This window comes from Perca flavescens, chromosome 16 (assembly GCF_004354835.1).
Source record: "Perca flavescens isolate YP-PL-M2 chromosome 16, PFLA_1.0, whole genome shotgun sequence".
Classification (NCBI taxonomy): Eukaryota; Metazoa; Chordata; class Actinopteri; order Perciformes; family Percidae; genus Perca; species Perca flavescens.
In genome coordinates, this window is record NC_041346.1 from 33319657 (window position 1) to 33335560 (window position 15904).

Sequence of the window (15904 nt, forward strand, 5' to 3'; positions counted from 1 at the left end):
TCTTACCCGGCCACTGTATCTTATGATAGTAACACAGCAGCTGAGGTGAAAACCTTTTGTAACTAACAAATATATTTACATAGTGTTAGCAAAAGCTTTTTTAAATAAAATGTATATATTTTAAAAAGGCTTTTTTCCTTTATTTTAGCAACTAAAATGACGGAAGACTTAGTTTCATTGTATTTGCGCCTGAGGGCGATTTCACAGTCACCCCGTGGAGCAGGGCGTATGTCCACACAAGCCTAAAGAAGAGATCTAGGAAGAGATCTATTGATGCTGAGTTTAAAAGGAAAACAGTAAAATAGCGTGTTGTATTTAAAAAAAAAAATTATTTTTCTAATCTAATCTAATGCAATTTCAGCCTGTGAAGCCATACACGGACAATTACCCCACCCAAAAGAAGAAGCCCTTCCTTTATTTCGAACCGCCTTACCCAGACACTGCTTAGCCGGGTGTTCCTAACACCACTGCAGGAGTGAGAAAGCATTTGTAGCTAGCAGAATATATTTACATTGTGTTATAAAAAGATTTTTAAATAAAATGTATATATTGTTAAAAAGGCTTTTCCTTTTGTTTCAGCAGCTAACGGCACAAAAGACTTGGAGTCCTTGCATCGGTCGTCGTCTAGTACCAACGCCCACCAGCCACCAAGTGTCTCCATTGAGAGGGAACAAAAAGACATCTGATGAGGTGTGTGTGTGTGTGTGTGCTTGTGCTTGTGTGTGTGTGTGCTTGTGTGTGTCTTTATTTAACCAAAAATATTTTGTTGTACCTGTGACAATGTGTGTGCTTGTGTGTGTGTGTGTCTTTAAGACACCCAAAAATAGCGACAGTTATACCTCTAGACAAACAAATGCCATGAAGCACAAGTAGGGTCTGAAGACACAGAGCTAACAGCACCCGTCCCTACATCGCGTCAGACAAATCGAGGGAGCTACGGGAGAAAGTCTGAAGACACTGGACTAACAGCAACACAGCTTACACCCCACCAACCGTGTCAGGCTGCTTTTGCAGGAGGCCCCTGAATATAATGTGGGTGAATACCTCTTTAACTGTATCTATAGCACCGAGGAAGGCACCGATTATGTCAGCTGTATACCACACCTCTGTTATAACTGTGGCAGATAAAAAGTGTAACAGCGCTAATAGCATATAACCACTCCTGTAAATGTATTAGAGGTTAACGTTCCATTCCTTGATAAGCAAGCAGTACCTAATTATATTACTAACAATCGGTTTGAACAAGGTGGGGCACTAGGAGGTCCTGAGCAGTTAACATTACTTCAGAGTGCAGAGTTTTTGAGTGTGCGTTAACACATCCCCTCAACAACCTGCAGTCGTGACCCTTATAAACAAATACAATCAGAATTAGCGAATTACGAAAACAAAACAATGGTCTTATGAATAAATTAGATGTCTTGCAAACAGCTAACACACAATTGACGGTTTGGTCACAGACTTTGGAACTGCGCTAGCCATTCAGGCCAAACTAACTGCGCATTTGGTTGATATGGTCACAGGCTTTGGCACAGCTATTGCCTCTCATGTCAGCTCTCTCAATTCAATGCTTGATCCTATGATGGTATGCCTTAAAAACACAATGAATATGACCCCGCGGTAAAAAAGTGTTAAAACAGTCTATAGTTTGTGCAAAATAAAAAAAAAAAAAAAAAAAAAAAAAATGTCATCCCCCAAAAAAAAAAAAAAAAAATCTGAACCCCTAGGGGGGTGTGATGCTCGTATTGATGAGGAACTAGAATGGCCGTGCAAGGGCGATTACAAGAGCAGTAAACAATCCTCAGGATTTTGCACGATTGTGCGCAATGCATGCAAAAATATTGAAGCATGGGCCCGATCTATGCCTCTGCTGAACCTAGTAAAGCAACAGTGAGAAAAACACACATCAGATAGACCTGCTCCTGCGCAGTTGTGTCATAATGGTCCTTCAAGCGTATATTCCAGCAATACACAGGCCAATACAGACTCTATACAATCATCAAATACAGACCCACAGGCATAGATCAAGTAATAAGAGACCATCATGTTTTTCCAGTGTTCAGCCCTCAAAGCGATCTTGTACAGATAGCAGACTGGTCCCCAACCGTCCACAAAGCGCTTATAGACCCCCCTCCATCACCCTCAGAAAATCCTCAGGGTAGTGTGCGTGTGTGGTGCGGGCGGGTTTCTAAGGTAACATCTGAAATAGCATCAGACAGATACCCTTTTTAATGCTGCTGAATTTCGTCAAGATGTTGACTTGCGAAATATTGATTTAACGGATATTGGTAGTGTTCCTGAAAGGGTGTATAGCACCCTAACAGGTTTAATAGAGAGGCGTTGGGTAATGCAACACAGGACAGTGTTTTAAATGTTGAGTTAAGGGGTCCCGCCGTAGATGTCCCTATCCAAACAATGTTGAATTCAGCGATGGCTATAACACAGACACATTTCTGGAGCAAGTAGCACAGGCGATGCAAATGTGACGATAATTCACTGACCGAAGACTCTTTAGAATTAATTGTGACAATAGCGCAATATGTCGGGGAGGGAATGGTGGGGGACGTCGAAAACTAGGAAGCATTGGTTACGATCAAATATTGTCAGAAAAAGGTAATGCTTTGTATAATCCCAAGAATAACGCTGGTAACGACAATCTCTGCTTTTCTCTCTGCCTGGCACATTATAAACAGCAGATTGTCGCATGATGAAGATGAATTATGCCAAGCAGCTGCATAGTGATTTGGGGTTTGACTACACACATAAAGTTTCGTTCTCTGATGTTGACAGATTTCAGAAACATTTGAAAATGAAAATTGTGATATTCCATCATGTAGCTGGCTGTAAAAACCCACAATCTTCAAAAGCAACGACAAACCCGATGTGAAAACGGCGTGGTTGTTTGGGACGCATTATTATCTCATTCGTTTGCTTTTTGGGGGTCTTCGTTTGCGAGGGTTACAAGACCTACCAGAACCCTCTGGGGCACCGTTGTAGTTGGGATTGTAATGTGTGTTACACTGCTTGTATACCTGACAAGACCATTAAATGCAGAGACTGTTTGAAAACCATAAAAACCCGATGGGAAACACGGGCTTATACCGTGCAATACAAACAAATATTGCGAGTCCTGTCACGCAACATATCGTGTGTCGAAAAATCCACACAGCTGTAAAAACCTAAATGCCTACATTGTAGAGAGCCTTTAGGTGCTACTAAGCACTCTTGCTATATACAACCCGTAGAGCATAAAGAAAGTAGTGATAAGTATCTCTTTTACGATTTGAAACACGTTATCAATGTGGGCGTCATGAAGCTAATTTTGTATGCATTATGGATATGGGACGGGCAAAAAAAACTGCTACGAAACAACAAATTGCGTCGCATCATTCATTCAGAACTACAGACAGGAGAAATACAAAGGCTATACTTTTATAGCACACAATGCTTCAGGTTTTGACAGTTATATAGTTTTAGAGTATCTGGTGAGTCAGAAACTTTGTCCAACTATTACTATGCAGCGGTTCAAGGGTGCTTCTGATGATCGATTCTACTTTCAATCAGCGTTGGATCGATTCGTTCAGTTTTATCCCTATGGCTCTGTCTAAAACTCCGGCAGCAATGGGGTTCTCAGATCTTCTCAAAGATTCTTCCCCATGAATTTAACAAGCGAGAGAATGAGAATTATATTGGACCGTATCCTGCACCAGCTCTATATGGTTATGATGCTATGAGTGACACCTCTAAGAAAAGCGTTCATGGGTGGTGCGATACGGTCCGCGACACCCCTTTTGACTTTCGAAAAGAGATGCACAGCTATTGTGTTAACGATGTAGCGGTTTTGATTAAAGCATGCAAAATATACAGAGAGGCCTTCCACGAGTGCACAGGCCTAGACCCGTTTGCATACGCTACATTGGCTTCCTCGTGTATGGGTGTATTTAAAAGCGCTGTTCCTTCCCAAAGACACTGTTGCTCTGACATACGAAGGTGCCTACATTAGGCAAAACAAGACATGTTCTGATGTTTCAATACAGTGGCTTGGTATGTTGCAGACAGAGGGCCTTGACATACAACATGCTCTGAACAGAGGTGAAAAGTCATTCGGTCAGTTCTTTGTAGATGGCTATTGTGAAGACACACACACGTGTTATGAATTTAATGGCTGCTTCTTTCACGGCTGTGATAAGTGCTATCGCCAGGTGAAGTCAATCCTCTCGCCAAAAAAAAAAAAAAAAACACAGGGTGAGCTGCGCTCGGGGTTCCATAACAGAGTGGCTGTTCTAAAAAATAAGCATCAGCTGAAAGTTGTGGTGATGTGGGAATGTGATTGGAGACAGGCTGTGGACACTAACCCTGGCGTTAAGGAGTTCATGTTAACATATGAAAAACCAGGGCGTCTCAATCCACGAGAATCCCTCTTTGGAGGCCGCACAAATGCAATGAAGCTGTACCACAAGGTGAAAATGATGAAAAGATCAGATACTATGATTTCACAAGTTTGTACCCAACTGTTCAGTCAAAGAGATTATCAATAGGACACCCCCAAATAATACACAAGGATTTTGATGACATAAACGCATACTTTGGCATTGTGAAATGTACAGTAGCACCCCCAGAGGCCTGTATCACCCTGTGTTGCCCTACCACTGTAACGGTAAACTGATGTTCCCCCTATGTGCTGCGTGTGCTGTTCAGATGAATCAAACAACACCTTGCACACATAGCGATCAAAGCGGTTGTTGTCTGGCGTTTGGGTGACGTTTGAATTACAAGAAAGCCGTGAAAGGGTACAAGATTGTTTCCATTGCTGAAGTTTGGCATTTCCCAGAAAAAACTGATCAGCTTTTTAATGCCTATGTTAAAACATTTCTTAAGCGTAAGCAGGAAGCTTCAGGATACCCTGGACATATCAAGGCGGAAGGCGAAAAACAAAAGTACATAGATGACTATTATGCACATGAAGGCATTCGTCTTGATCCGGCCAAGATATGTTTTAACAAAGCTGTCAGGCATACAAATAAACTGCTTCTGAATAGTCTTTGGGGAAAATTAGCCATGCGAAATAATATGACTACTGCTGAGCTCATAACGGAACCATCCGCTTCACACAGCTCATGTTCAGCGACACTTTTGATGTTCGCCAGTTCTCATTCATCTCACCAGAAGTAGCGATTGTCCAGTGGAGATACACAGATGGTGAAGCATCCAGAGTAAAAGATGTGAATGTTTTTATAGGAGCCATGACCACCGCCTACGCTCGCATGGAGCTATATGATTTGTTGGATAAACTGCAGGAGCGTATTTTATATGTGGATACTGACAGCATTTTGTTCACAAGCAGGGGGTGAGTGGATCCCCCCCTCTAGGGCCTTATCTTGGCGATTTAACGGATGAACTAAATAGCGCTCAAGTCTGTGGGGCTCCTAACGAAGATTATATAACGGAGTTTGTTTCCGGGGGTCCTAAATGCTATGCTTATAGGACTGCTCAAGGAAATACACAAGTTAAATGCAAGGGTGTGACCCTTAATGCCTCAAATGCCAAAGTGGTTACACATGAATCGTTAATTGGTCTTGTTCAATCCTTTGTGACCAACCAGCAGCATCCTAGCCGTCTGACCACAACAGCATTCACAATAAAAGCGCGACAAAAAACAGTTCCATCTCAAAAAGCGACACCTTGACAAGGAAAGTACAGGTTGTTTACAACAAGCGGCGTGTGCTCAAGACTATACAACCGTCCCTTATGGCTACTAGGGATGTTTCAGGATTTGATGGTGGCTTCAACACCCTTTTAGCCTCGTTATCAGTGGTCCTTGAATTGTGGAAAAACATATTTTGTCAAAGACATTATTGAAAACATGTCCTCTGTTATTTCACAAAAATTGATAACATAGTATACATCTATTCATGCTGGCAACCAATATCGATCAATTGCTTAAAAGCGGTGAATATAAATTTTGTACAAGGTCTCCCGGAATCGTTCTGCGACGAGGCACTCTTGCCTACTACTAAGAATAATTTGCTCATTATATAGGCGATTTAATGAATCAAGCCTGTGATAATTTGGAAGTTCAAAAAGTTTTCACACAGTATGTCCATCACCGACGTCTTAGTTGTATATATTTAGTGCAGAATCTGTTTATTCAAGGTAAAGCTAGTCGTACAATCAGTTTGAACACCAACTATATGATTATTTTCAAAAATGCTAGAGATCAACATCAAATAAGCTTGCTGTACGGCAAATGTTCCCGGAAATTCTAAATATTTTTTAGAGGCTTTTAAAGGCGCCACTAGTTACACCTTTGGCTATCTATTGATAGATTATAAATCCACAACCCCCGATATTTTAAGACTCAGAACAGCTCTGATATCCCCACAGCAGGTTGTATATGTTCCTAGAAAAAAGGTGTAATAATGTCAAGCCGAATGGAGAGAATTTTACATTGTTAGACATGCTACATAAGGCGTCACCCAGGCGAGAGGTGTCATTGTGAGCAACGCTAGTCAGACTTTATCAATGCGCTTTGTGAAATAGCTTTGAGCGTCCTAAGAGGCCACATACCACTGTCTAATAATCAGTACAAACTGTTAAAGAAGAAGAAGAAAGTTATTAGACTAATAGCTGATAAAAAGTTAAACATTTAAAAAAAAAAGACAATCAATCAAACAGGTGGGTTTCTACTCCCTCTCCTGGGTGCCGCTATCCCATTCATAGCAAGTCTTATCAACAGGAATTGAGATGGAACACACGCAGAAAATGTTTTTGGTTCCACAAAATCAATTAGTGGCATTACAACCTCCTCAAACAACGGACTCCTCAAATGTATCTCTGCGACAGTCTGTACAAAGTGAATTGGACCGAGCCATGGTGATATATTGAAACAGCCTGACATTGATGTATATGAAAAAGCTAAAAGATATTCCAGTATTCTACAGCGGTACTTAGTCATGATAAAACAGGGTGAGCGAGAAAAGTGTGATTACATTATCAATACCTGAAGTTGATTCAAAGGATGATTCAAATGATGAAGAAGAAAATATGTTAAAGACAGAAGTGTTGAAACATATGCCTATAAGAAATAAAAAGAAATGCAGAATACATATTGGCTTCATTATCCCGACACAATGACCAGTTATCTTGGACAAATCAAGGGAAATAGTTGTTGAAAATAAGAATGTGCCTGGAAGTCATCTGTATGATCTGCTGAAAAGTGTCACAACCCATAATAATGTTCCAGAACACTCTAGACCAAAAGGGTGGAACATATTTTTAAAAACGTTAGCTAGCTTAAATGTGCCACTCTCCGTAATCCCAAAACACGGTGCGCTGTTCTATTGAGGCTTTTAAAACTGTTGCATCATCTGAAACTAATACACAAAGCGCCTATGATTGTTCCACGAACCCCTCGCACTCCTAGAGCAATAAGAATGGCCCCTGTATTTACACATGGTACACCATCTGCTTTCTGAGCAACTAGTACTCCTAGAACATTTAGTATTACACCACCCATTGCTAAGACTCGCTGGTCTAGTTTTTAATCTTTTATATTTTCTATTACACTACTTTATTTTTTTTTTTTACTTTTAAACATATTTTTATTATTTTCTATTTTACTTTTTTAAAAACCTAAAACCTATTTCTATTTTTTAAAACTATTTTTTATTTTACTTTTTTTTTTTTAAAAACCTATTTCTATTATTACACTACTTTATATTTTTTTTTTTTTTAAAAACCTATTTCTATTATTACACTACTTTATATTTTACTTTTTTTTAAAAACCTATTTCTATTATTAACTACTTTATATTTTACTTTTTTTTTTTAAAAACCTATTTCTATTATTACACTACTTTATATTTTACTTTTTTTTTAAAAACCTATTTCTATTATTACACTACTTTTTTTTATATTTTACTTTATATTTTTTTTTAAAAACCTATTTCTATTATTACACTACTTTATATTTTTTTTTTTTAAAACCTATTTCTATTTTTTTTTACTTTAAAAACCTATTTCTATTATTACACTACTTTATATTTTACTTTTTTTAAAAACCTATTTTTATTTTGTTTTTATTCTATTGAGAGGGTGTTTTCTATTTGATGTGTTTTCATTCATTTTGTTTTTGTTTTTATTCTATTGAGGGTGTGTTTTCTATTTGAGGTGTGTTTTCTTTATTCAACTATATGAAAAGTCAGTGTTGTATGTAAACATGTGACATAAAATGAATGTGTTTTACATAAATTTTCTATTCATGTGTTTGGCTTTATTCGACTACGTGAAAATGCTGTGTTGTATGTAAACAGGTGACATTAAATGAATGTTTTACATTAATTTTATCTGTTGAATGCATTTTTTTTCTGTATAATTTGTTTAAAAAAAAAAAAAAAAAAAAAAAAAAAATTAAGGCATTATAAGAATAGTATATTCCACATTCTTTATTTTTTGAAAAGAAACATCATTACACAATTTCTACCTATAGGTGGAACATGAACATTGTACACATTTAAATTTCTGATCGTGACACACAACGGGGTGTATACTGCTAACAAAATGGCTGACCATTGTATCGTTGCATACAAGATTAGTGCCATACATGCTCAATACTTTTGTATAAGGAATCTTTTTCTGAATATGACATAAAAAAGAAGACGCAGTGCTGGCCACATGTTGTAGAATAATTATTTTGCACTTGGATTGCTGAATGGTACATCTCCACACAGTTCTTTAAGAGGAAATTGCCAATTTCCTGCGGAAAAAAGGTAGGTGGATGTCCAAAGCTATCAAAGAACAAACCATGCTTGTTCTCTGTAATGTAAATACCTAGCCAGTGTTCACCCGGCATATTACTGGGCTGTGTATTTACAACGAGCATGGCGGGTAATTTACAAACAACTGTTTTTGGGAGATGATCGCATGGTATTACTCCTAAAAATTTGTGTCTCTATTCATTCTTTTTCTAAGGACGCTGGTGAGTTCTATTGTATTCATCTTTAGTAGTGGTCCAATAGGACTTGCCGTCTGTTAGATATTTCGATTACAGAGTCAAAAACTGAATAGCAGATAAGGGTCACAGTCCTAGGAAGTGGATTTCTGAACCCGAACTTCCAAGCGAGCGTTACCGTTCTTAATCAGTGAAACATTTCCTGAGCCCCCACCGTCAGGTTCAAATTAAAACAAAATAGAGTATAACCAGCCCCAAAATCCTCTCGTGTTATGGCTAGTGACCTGTCTTTTAAATGGCGTCCTGTTGATTCAACCAGTTGATAATATTCCGTACATATTGCCCTCTTTGAAAAAGGGGCTGAAAAGAACGGGCTGGGTGAGCTGTCCATCGGCATAAAGGCTAATAAATTCTGTATTATAGTTTCCAAAATTAAAGGGGTTATGGGCATACGACCCAGTGTATGCTTCATTATCTCTGAAAGCTATGACTACAAATTTAGGAATCTGTCCTATGAATAGGTTTTCTTGGTTGCAAACACGTGTGCCTGTAGGTATTGAGAAGGTTTTTAGAGCTACTCTGTCAATAGCATATTTTGCATTAGTATGCTGTAGGGCCCTACTATGAGCTAGTCTAACAGTTGGTGCCACTGATATTTTCTTGACAAATAGACTAGCAGACATTATTTTCACAGCCAATTGGACATTTCCAGGGGTCATTAGTGCAAAGTCATCTTTTGAGCGTATGAATTTCAGAGACATGTCCACACCATTTAACAACAATTTTTCTTGAAAAAACAAATCTGCGTGTACTGGTGCTATTAATTCAACAATACGGCTTTCGGATGTGTATTCACCCCTTTGTGTCAACCCCAAATTATCGCCTGTGATAGAGGTCTCATCCATTTTGCCCGCTGTGTCCTTACAAAATAGCCCTGTGCTAAATTGCGTAGCCAATGTGTCCTTTCCATAATTCAGAAGACATTCTATAACGGATCGATAAGGATCGTATTTGAAGACTGTGTGATCAGTCTATCACCCAACATTATATCTACTTGTGAAAAAAGACTGCATCCAGGATAGTTTATAAAACCTACATCGGCTCGTTAGCCAACAATGTGCCATCAGGGTTTGTAATCCTTGCGTGTATACAAGTATGAATCGTTAAGGTCGAGATAATCCTCCCGCTAGCGAAATGAAAAATTCAATAGGACCTCCGTCCGTTAGAGCTGACATTGGTGGGATTTCTACAAATGTAGATTTTTCGATAGATGTTTGTGTGTGCGGTACTGTAAACAGGTCCAATTCGGTCTTCACACACTCTTCGGACTGATTATGAATAAGCGCCATGATTGATTCTGTAAAATTAAAATATGTCTTTTGTCAGGGACAGAGGCGTCGTTTGAGACTCTGCGCCTACTGACAGATGCTTTCTTTTGAGAATTCTTCGTTTTTTGGTGGTGTTTTTATGCTTTTTGTTCACAGTCGGATCGCCCACATCCTGGCGGGCTTCTTTTTAATGCTTTGCGTCTGTACACCATGAGCCCATTGCCCTGTTGTCTGGATGCCACGGCGTTCCTGACATTAGTCACAACATCGCCAATAAAACCACTTGCTGCTGTTTTCAGATGGGGTTTGGCTATATTAAACCCTTTTTTAAAAAGTGGAACAGCCATTGAAATAAATTTCTGAATATCCCCCTAATCCATGCCCATATTGTGTGCTGGCACCTATGAAACCCGGCAACTCTCCACCAGCTTGATTCATGTAATAGTGCATATATCTTCCATCATCGGCTGTATGCGCTTTCCTCATCATTTTAATGATGTTTCACAGGTCTAAAATGTAGTTTGACAATTACTTTTCCGTATGAGAAAGGGATGTGTTGGTTCTGATCGTCTCGTAGTTCTATCTGAATATCAGTAATAGTCGGCGTGACAACGATGTGTAGTGAGGACTGTCGTAACTCAGAGTGGGCATCGTTTGCTCTCATCAGAGATATTTATACAGCAGACGGGGGTACATGACTATCACCGACTAGCTGGTAGTCCACAATGTCACTATAAATAAATATATTATAACGACCCCCATGGATGTCGGCCGGGTGTGGAGCTGAACATTTTAAATGGGGGCCAATGTGTATTCGAACACAGAGTCTGGTATGAACCCAAAATTTCGGCCAGGCGTCCCCTAAACACAATATTCCATCCGTCTCCTCCGTGAAAAGAATCTTATTAGTGATAGGGTTGTGGCTCATAGTTATGTGGGCTAGGGCTGTGTTAGCAGCACATTTCATATTATATTCATTAACAATGCTGGCGATTGTATTATAAGAACCAACTGTTAGCCTTGTCTTGTTGTACATTTTCGTTTTCGTGTCGATGAAATCAATCTTGGCATCGTTCTCGGTGAAACTATTCCAGATCCTGGGGTATTGAATTTCAATAAGACCAACTTCATACGGTGTTTGTAATATGATCGGTTTAGCCAGTTTTGTTCTGAATTGCCAAATCTTATTATTTGGATAAACTAATTGTGAGGCATTACTAGGCAGCGTGACAAAAAATCCGTTCTTATTCATGGCTCCAACACCTTTCACTAACAAACCACAATGATTAATATTACAAGACTGACCCCTCTCTTTTATCTTGCATCAACTATGTCTTTTCAGAGATCCATGAATTGAATTTCTCAGGCCATCCTAGCCATTTCACAAGTACAAGCTTTTTACGGCCTATTTCCTTTCGAGCCAGCACTTTCTCAATTTTAAACACTTTGTTTTTGTCTACAATTACAGCCTGTAACTCTGCTTCGTAAAAGGTACCTGTCACAGGCTCCCCGCTATTGTCTTTCAGTATATAAACAGGAGGGTTCTACCTATACGTTTTTGATATTGTAAAAACTCATCTGTAAAGGTCTGTTGGTAACCTTTACGAAAAATGCCTCTGTGCTTTGATATCCTAACGGTGTCCCCATCTGAAATTTAAACAGCACCGTTCCATGTGGTTTCAGTTTGTACAGAGTGTTAAAGACAGTTTTCTCATTGTCTTTACATACGGAGGGCGGAGCCATTTTATTGACCTATGGTATGCAGCGTTGTAAGCAGCAACCATATCTTGTACTACCTCAATATATCGGCGTGAGTTAACAGCCGTTAAATATCTCCACATTCTGGTTTTGAAAGTCCTATTGAAGCGTTCAACCACACTTGATTTTATTTCATTCGATGTGGAAAAATGGTGAATTTTATACTGTGTCATCAATTTTTGAAAAACCTTATTATAAAATTCTTTTCCAGCGTCTGTTTGGAGCTTCTGGGGTATCGTCCTTGTTCCAATATTTCCTTAAAGGCACTTGTCACAATAGGACCCGATTTGTTTTTAAGACATATTACCCAGGCATATTTAGAAAACACATCAATACATGTCAATAAATAGTGCACATTATCGTTTTCCGATGAATATTCAGACATATCGACCAAATCAGCTTGGAATTGCTTGTCGATACCATTAACAATCACTCTGTTTCTTGGGAAGTGTTTCAATGCAGGGGCGTGCAGTGTATCGCATCCTGCCTCAGCAGAAACTTTTTAACCGTGGGGATAGTTGGAGACAAGCCAGTACATTCTTTGGCCGGAATCACGAAGCCGCTGCACTCCTCCCAACCCTCCTGGGTGGGACGGATCATAGTATATTTTGTGCATAACCTTCTCCATGATTCATTTAAAACACAAGTGAACACATTAGAGTTATGTAATTTTTTTTTTTATTTTTTACAAAACACTCTCACACAGTCATATATAGGACAGTTATGAAGACAGTGAAACCCGTTCTATCATAGATAGCATATTGGCTAATACGGATACATTGCTTTTACTGATTATGAATATATTTTAGTTTTGCAAATCCTGCAAGACATCAGTATACTGTTTTTCTTGCACATACAAACTCACTGTATCTACAAGCATTGTATACATAGTAAGTAGGTGATAAACTTTCAGCATCTTAAAATTGCGTGTAATGTTGGCTATGGCGTCACAAAATGTTTCCACTATACTCTCACGTGTCATTAACATTGATAATAACATCTGCAACAGATCCTCCCAAGGAGGGTATTATGTTGTCTTCTTACAATCACCATCAGTTTTTCTAACCTACTCACAACTGTACGATCTACATCAGCACTCTTACATTGGTATTTTTCAACGTCGTTCACATTATTAGCAATGGCATTATCTAAAATACCAGATAAATGCGATCGTGATATCGCTCACTGATATGGTTATACATTACACCTAAACAATTCCCCATATTTTCACACTGTTAGTTTTTTTTTCTTGCATATAAATCGCGCCAATAGTCCCCAATCTCTCTAATTTCGGCTATTTTGACAACGTCGTCCCCTATCATAGAGTCATACATAGCACTGATTTTAGTCGTAACATCTTCAGCCGTTTTCAACTCGTACAAAACTGTTTCGGATACTCCCCTGATTCTACCCTCATCAGCGGTGAGATGTTTCAAGGACAGAAAACGTTGCACTACACCAATGAATTTATCAGTAAGGAGTCTTTTCATAAGCTGTTCAAAGTGGACAGTGTAGAAGTGTTCTGGTAGCCCCTCTAAACAGGCATGCTGATTCTGGCTTGGATGATTGATCTGACAGCCCGAACAAAGCTCTTCAAATACTTGTAAAGAACAATGTTAAGAAGATGTAGAGGCGCTGTTTTAACGCTATCTATAAACAAAGATGACACCACCCCATCCGTCTGATCAGGCGCCTCTGTGTCGAACAATCAGCAACACCTCCCTGTTGTAATGTAGCATATGTTGGGGGTTGTTTGATATGCACATGTCTGAGGGGAAGTGCCCCAAACAATAGAGATGGTGGCAGGGGAGGTGTAGGTGGGGATGGTAGGAAGTGTTCGGCGATAGAGGTGGCGATGATGGCGATGATGAAAGGGATTGAGGAGATCCGGATGCCTTTAGGGGTGCAAATAGCCCAGGGGTGTTAGGAGGCGTACCTGTGGGGTCGAATGAAACCACTCCAGATCCTCTGGGAAAAAAAAAAATAACACATTACAATCACAGTAGCAAAAAAAAAAATAAATAAAAATAAAATCATTTTAACTATTTTGGGCAAATAATTAGCACCTTAAAAATAGACCCACCATTTTGCTAGTCTTTGTGTCTGATGATTTTAGGTCTATAGAGGTTCCGTGGCAGGGGTAGAGACTGTTGGTCAGTGTTCCCAAATATCAATCTTTTTCTTATGTTCTCATAAGAACTCCTTATTTTGTCTCTTCTGATGACATAGTCGATGGTATCAAACTGTTTCTTCAAAATCTCCCAGTCACACCATTGTATAAAGAACACATTTTTAAACCATTTGTTGTATTCATCGTTAGATACAGGATACGGTTTTAACTTCCATTCTTCATGACCACGGGCAGCAACTTCTTCTCCCTTTCACTGCACAAGCTAAGGAAAATAAAATCCTCTGTAGGTCTAGTAAAGCGGTCTGCTTCCACGATAGATACTGGAGCCATTGCGACTATCCCATTGAGACACATACACCAGCTCAGGTAAGCCCGGATTGTCAAGATCCGGACAGGCGACATCACGAAAAAGGCCCCAGTCTTTCACAGAGATTGTACAGGCTGTTTTGGCATTGCTAGATAGTTCCACAGCAACACTAGTGTAAACAGCTAATGTCACGTATCCAGCATTGTAGCGAATTGAATAACTGTATCCGTTGACACCAACATATTCCAGATCAGATGTACATGACTCAGTCATGCTTGTAGGAAAAGATCTCGAGCGGATCGCTTCTTTCTGGGAGCCTGACTCAAACTGCCTGTTGTTCCAGTATTAGGCTCTTCGCATCCCCATAACTCTTCACGGTGGGCTAGGCTCAAACCAAATGTAGTGGGTCCTATTCTAGATGTCTCACCTTCTTCAACAAAAGATGATCCAGATTGTTGTCCAAATGCGTGGAAAGACATGGCTGAAAAACAATTCCTCTTTGCTTGCACCTAGAAGAATTAAAAAGTGAAACTCCAGCTGGCCTTTTGTTGTGGAAAAAACGTGGAAACAAGCTAGCTACCAGAACAGCTAAAAATGGTGGATAAAAAGTGAGCAGTCAGCCTTGAAACAAGGGGTTTTTAAACACCACAAACCACACCCTGTAGGGCGTTTTTACAACCCACCAATAGCAAACCCTTCTTAACAGCTAACCATTGGTCTATCAGGCGTTTTAACACCTTTTTACAAAATGTAAATAATGCCTCACCCCCACATAAACCATGGCGCCAGCTATACATCGTCATCACATCCGCTAGATGCGTGCGCGGTTTCGGCGGCGGGATGCGCTCCCATATTCGGCCACTAGATGGCGCCCGCGGTGTACCAGCGTTCGATTAGATGCGTCATCACATTCGGCCACTAGATGGCGCCCGCGGTGTTTTCGGACCGCGACGTCATTACGTTCGCGCACGCAACCATTAGTACCACATTCGGCCACTAGATGGCGATCGCGGTGCGTTCGACCGCGACGTCAGCCGGCGATTAGATGCAGTACCACATTCGGCCACTAGATGGCGTCCGCGGTGTGACGGGACGTTCGACAGCGGAGATACCGATTGCGGGTGGGTTTGCGCGTGCAACATGACGATTAGATGCAATACCACATTCGGCCACTAGATGGCGACCGCGATTAAAATGCAAAATACTTAAAAAGGGCGGGCATTGTTTATATTTTTACTTTTCTACAGGCGCTCATATGACCAGATTACAGGGTGCTTTTGCGCGTGCGTGTGAACATTGTCAAGTAACTTGAGATCCCTGCCGTTGGCCACCAGCGGAAATAGGGGACTTTCCGCCTGAATGCATGGCAAACGGGAGGTGAAATGCTCTCCTGACGTGCTGACGTGTACGGTAAGCGTGTTATGTTAAACGCA